Source organism: Pseudopipra pipra, chromosome 5 (assembly GCF_036250125.1).
Source record: "Pseudopipra pipra isolate bDixPip1 chromosome 5, bDixPip1.hap1, whole genome shotgun sequence".
NCBI classification, from domain to species: domain Eukaryota; kingdom Metazoa; phylum Chordata; class Aves; order Passeriformes; family Pipridae; genus Pseudopipra; species Pseudopipra pipra.
In genome coordinates this window covers 57,146,142-57,152,130 of record NC_087553.1, presented here as the reverse complement: position 1 = coordinate 57,152,130, position 5,989 = coordinate 57,146,142, and positions in this window count along the sequence as shown.

Below are 5,989 nucleotides of genomic sequence, written 5' to 3'. Positions count from 1 at the left end.
GTGGTAGTCAACACTGCCTTTTATTTTTCAGATGGATTTAAGGCAACAATTAAATGAAATTTCATACAATTGTAATCATAAATATACCACCGAACATGGTATATGAAAAGATGGGGTTTCCATTTAGCTCTTTGGATTTGAGCCTGGATTCTGGTTCTTTTCATTTCAAAAAAGCTGTTTTAATCTCAGGAAAATATGTTGAATTATTTCCCAGGTGGCTTTGATTTCCATGTGCTGTTTCTCTAAAACATTTTATGGTTTCAGGTATTTCAATTGTTATTCCATCAGTTACATTTACACCCATACTATTTAAGTAAATTACTATATAGTGTCCTTGGGAAAAACTAATACTGCATTTTGCCTCTAGTATCTTAAAAGACAATTTTTACTTCTATCAACAGTCAGCATTTCTTTGTTTTTCTAGGGTTAAATGAGAATAGCACATGTTTTTTCTGCAGTAATAAAACTATTTGTTCTCGTTTATATATAGCTGGAAGTAGGTGAATTTGAATGGTTACTGGTTAATTATTATCTCAATTTTTTCCCTACATTTTAACTGTGAATATAACCTTGACCCTTGTAAAGGAGATTTTTAATCTCTCCAAACCAGTGGAGAGGGAAATAGAGCATGAAGAAAAAATTTTTTTCTTTTTAAACAAGTGATATAATTTTCACTCAAGGCTTGAATGTAAATAAAGCCTATGGCTTAAAGCATTGTGGAGTCACATCATACCAGGAGTGCTGATAGTGAACAAGCTTACCTGAAAACCACAGTCCTCTGGAAGCAAGCATCGTGGCTCCTCTGAAAGCAGTCTCTGCTGTAGCTCCTGTCTAATTCCCTGTGTGGAAAGTTGTAGTGATGGCATTTTGTAGCCCCAAATTTGCATCTTACTCATATGGATAATTAATTGTATAGTCATGCTTTTTGTCAAAACTTTTCCTGAGCACAAGAACTAGTCACTATTTTTAAAAGTAAACTTTTATCAGTTAGTCTACTTTATTTGTACCTGCAATTTTCTTTTTCTTTTTTTCTTTCCCTTGGTTTGGTGTGGTTTTTTGAAGGGCTTTGTTCTTAAGACTGCACTGTTTCAGTGTCAGCTTGGTTAAGAATCAATTATAGGCTTATGTTAGAATTTTTTGGAAGATAATACACAGGCACAAAATGCCTTAAAATTTAAATACTTAAAATAAAAATAGGAGAAACTGAGAACACAAGGTTGCTGGTTTTGGTTGTAAGCCCTGATCCTTCTGTAGGAGTTATGGGAGCATCTCCTTCTTCAGTTCAGGCACTGCTGCCTGTGAGAAAAGAATGACTTCAAGAGAAGGGCTGAAAGCTGTCACTGAAGCAGTGAGGTAAGTTACTGAGAGGGTGGGGGTTGTGTTGGGTTTACTTTATTTTTTTTAATATAAATTCTCAGTGATTGCTAGGACTTTAATTTTTTTCCAACCTTTCTCATCTTTGTAATGGATAGGAACCCCTGCTATTTTTACATCGCTTTCCTTCAGACTAATAAAGCATAAGCTGTAAACAGTGGGAGTTTTCACTGAGCTGAGTTTGTGCTGCACCAATCCCTGTGGCAGCAGACATTCCCTAATGCATAATGATATGGTGACCCTGAAACAGTGATACTTTAACTGATAGTTTCAGTACATTAGCAACTTTAGAAATAAATTTAGTAAGCAGACATTTTTTGGTCTTAGCATAGAAAGTAAATGTAGATGATACTAAAGGTGATACTTGGTGGCATCATAAACATCTTACAGCTTTTGCTTCTTTTAAGAGTAGGCAGGTGTGACAACTATATAGCAAGAAATATTTTGTAGTAATAAAGGTAGGAAGGGCAAGCAGTAGAGATCTGCAACAGCCTTTTCAAGGACCTCAAGTCTTGTGAAGCGTATATAATGGAAAGTATCTATTGAGATCTATATTATGCTCCAGAAACCTGCAATAATGCTTCCTCCACATTTGCACCTTATATTTGGTCTCTTTCCCTACCCATCAAGTCCAAGTGAAGGAAACATGTTTGCAGAATTTGGCAAGTGAGCATTTACTAGGAATACTCACAGCTTCTCGTTGCTCCCCAAAAGAAGCTTCTGAGTTTATAAAGAACTGAAATCTCAATCTAGAGCAGTTTCAATACCAGCATAAGGATGTAATTGATTAAATATAGATATAGAATTCAAACTCAAAGTAAATGTTTACTGCTGCTGAGATCTCTCCCTTAAAGTAGCTTTTTTTTCTGCCACTATTCAGAGCTGACCATATTAAATTTTCATTTAAGTATCTCCAAACATGGGAAAAATATATAGTATACAGTTAACAAATAACACTTTCTAGTTACAGATTATTTAGATTTTATAAAGTAAGCATTTTATTCTTTTACAAATATATTCATCTTTTGCTTCATTCTTAGCAACAAGAAAAAGTGATTCTTTGCCTTGGCTTTCTTGCAAAGCTGACCCAAATGTGCTTTGATTCATAAAACGACTAGGCCAGCCAGAAGTAGTAACTACAGCCATGTCCCCAACTCAGGTATCAACTTGGGTTCTAAGGGCTGGATCGAGCCCTAAGCATTCCCAACTTTTTTTTTTTTAATTAAATCTATAATTAGATTTAATTATAAGCAATTCCTTCTTCCAGCTTCTTAAATTGACAGTTTTAAAGGGAAAGGTGGACTCCATTTCAGGCAGCATTTTTACCTTATTCTTGGCACAAATTCTCACAAATGAAGCCTTGGTACAGAACCAAGGGCAGCTGCAGCTGAAATAAAGCAGAATTGGTGAAAGCCTACCCATGACAATAAGATGTAGAATTTCAGAGGAAACACTGGACACCCTTTATATCATAAACAGAGGTCTGAAATGAGCAACCAAAAGTAGTTGTTGCTCATGTTTATCTCAAGGCCTGATCTAAAATAATTAGTTGCATACGAAATGGATCAATTATATTTAGAAATAATACATATTTAAACAGAAAATGAAGAACATATTCAGAGGTATTCTTCATCATTTAACTTAATGAATTTTTGCAAACACCCTTTTAATCTTAGGTATTACATGTTAAGCAAGTAGTGATACAGTTCATGTATCACTGTAACACAGCCTCTCTGCATTAGTCTTGGCATAGTTGAGACTAATTATGTAACCAGCTTGCTGAGATGTGGCTAAACAGTCTTGCTTACATTGGTGGTAAACTCAGTTTGTGGTTTTCTTCTTTTCTGGCAAAGTGAAGTCACTTGTACAAGAAAGAGCCTTTGAATACTAAATTACAAGGAAAGCTTTTTTTGGGTTGATGGTAGAAGGGGAATATTTAAGAATGAGGTAGTCAAGAAAGGAAAGCAACACTAGACTTCTGTATAATTTCTGTATATGAAAAAGTGCTGTCAGATGCAAGAGAAACATTGCATTAAAATTGAGATACAGCAAACCAGTGCTAAGATCGGTTTTCAAGCTTCTTACCATTATGGGAAGAACTTAAAGTATTCAGGAAGATAGGAATGGTCCTAGAACAACTGTAAGGGCAGGAGCAGCATAATCTCAATCTTGTTCTCTTGAATGTGGAACCTGTCTCACCAAAGGGACATGTGAAATGGCCAGGGAGTGCAATCAGTGTTTCAGAACACGTTGCACAAATCGATTACGCTCAGGTTGTGTTCTGATGGATGGCAAAGGGAAGAACCTGAGACACGTTCTGTTTTTTTCTCAGTGTTAGCAGATAAATGTATTTTATGTCAGATCCAATACAATCATTCTCCATGTCTCCTCACCCCAAATCCACTCATGAGAGAGAAGACCCATAGCAAGTACTTAGGGGAGGTATAAAGTGAATGCGATCTGCTATTTTTTCCCAGTTCTGAACACTTTATTAGAGACTGTGAACTGGAAATTGTTCATTGATCTTTGGTTCTTTTGGTTCTTGATGCAAGAGTGATCAGTTTAACCTTATTTTTAAGCAGCTTTTACTTTCATCATGGCAGAAATGTCCTGCATCGGCGAGTTCCACAACTTCTTTTCAATGTTAGTTAACTTTTACAACACAGGGTGTCTTAAATCTCAGGCTGTAAGACCGTGATTATTCACCATCTCTGCATGAAATGACATGGTGATGGGTTTTAGTCCAAATAATCTAAGACTTTTTACAGGAACAAGTATTGCTTGTAAGAAGTCAAACTTCAAAAGGCAGTGCATGATGCTACACACCATTTGACCTTTGGGAAGTTTAACTAAAGACATCCTAAAATAAATTTCAATCTATAGCAGCATTTCAGATTAACTGTACTATCTATCTTTTGCTTTATTCAGGTTAATTCAATCTTCAGTTATTTAAATACACTCACCTTATTCCCGCTTTTGATAAGAAAAGCTGTTCTTTATGGTAGGATTGTTTGTAATCAGTCCAGTCAAAAGGTATTTTTCTTTTAAGATCTTGAATAGTCATGAGAAATCTATTGCTCCAAAGTCCCTTCAGAAATTCCACCAACTGTTCAGAGTCTCTCTCCAACCCACACCATTCATTCTGTGACTTTAAGTTTTCCCCCTATGCCCCCCAAATGCAGAAGAACTTGTAATACCCCACTTCACGTTTGTAGAAGGAGCAAGAGACTTTGTTAATGCCCTCTTATATCTAAGGAAACTTAGAGTTTTTACTTCCATGGAAGTACACTGAATATTAGTATATAATAAAGAAAAAAATTAGCTCTATGGTTCTGGTGAAGCTAAAGGCAACCCAAGACCTGGAGATGAGAAGACTCATTTAAGAGAGAGATGGCTTTTAGTTTCCAAGGATTGTTTTTTTTTATTGAAAGCAGCCTTTAGGGAAAAACTGCAGTAATCTTTAGCCCAGTTTGCCAGTTCTCCCTTCTTATTCTGAGTGTGGCCTACCATAATATTCATGGCTTGAGTTGGAAGCAATTACCCATAGAATCATATATCCTGAGTTGGAAGGGACCCACAGGGATCACTGAGTCCCGCTTCTGGCCCTGCACAGGACCCATCCCAAGAATCACACCATGTGCCTGAGAGTATAATCCAAACACTTCTTGAACTCTGTCAGGCTTGGTGCTGTGACCACTTCCCTGGGCTGAAGCACTGTTCCAGGGCTCAACCAGCGTTTGGGTGAAGAACCTTTTCCTAATATCCAACCTAAACCTCCTGACACATGCTGTCACAGAGGTCATACAGCCATGAATACTACAATGCTGTATGCACTGCATGGGGCACAATCTCGCTCTTTGCCTACAAACCCAAAGTTGTCGATTTTCAAACTAAGCACTTTCAGTAACCATATATGTAGAACAAGATGCAACAGGACCCAAATAAACTTCAGACACTGTTCAAAACTTTCTGATTGCAATCCAATCCAGTATCTCTTTCCTGTCGTCTTCTATGTATTTTACCTTTCTCTACCCCAAACAAATAAACTAAACAGGCCAATTTGAGGTGATCCCTTCTACTTCCATCAGTGGTGAAGCTGTGAACAGCAGTACACATTAGTACCACAGCTGACCACCATCACTGGTATAAGTCCAACAGGTACCACCTTGACACCTGAATAAAAGGCTGTGGCAGGACCCAACCCAGTGTGTGTGTCCGACATTCAGCAAGATGAAACTCTTCAGACGTCTCATCTCCACACACACTGTGCCACTTCAGGCATTAGCTTGAGGTGCCTATGTTGCAAGCATAGCAGCCCTAGGTTTTCTCTGTAGTTAACAGAAGACAAGTTCCCGCAGAGGATTCTGACAACCAGAGACTTGGAAAGCTGGAATAACCATAGACCTAACTGCAGCAGTGCAGACATTTGTATACAGCTGGACAGGATAAATTTTAGTTTAGGTTCTTGAGTTGTGTATTACAGTGTGGGGGAGTTACATAAAGTCAATGATTAGCCTTAACATAAAGGCCTACTTACATCCTTAGTCAAGAGTTTTCCTCTGTGTGGTTCTAAATTTCCAGCTATTTGCACATGTATTTCCATGTATCTCATGTG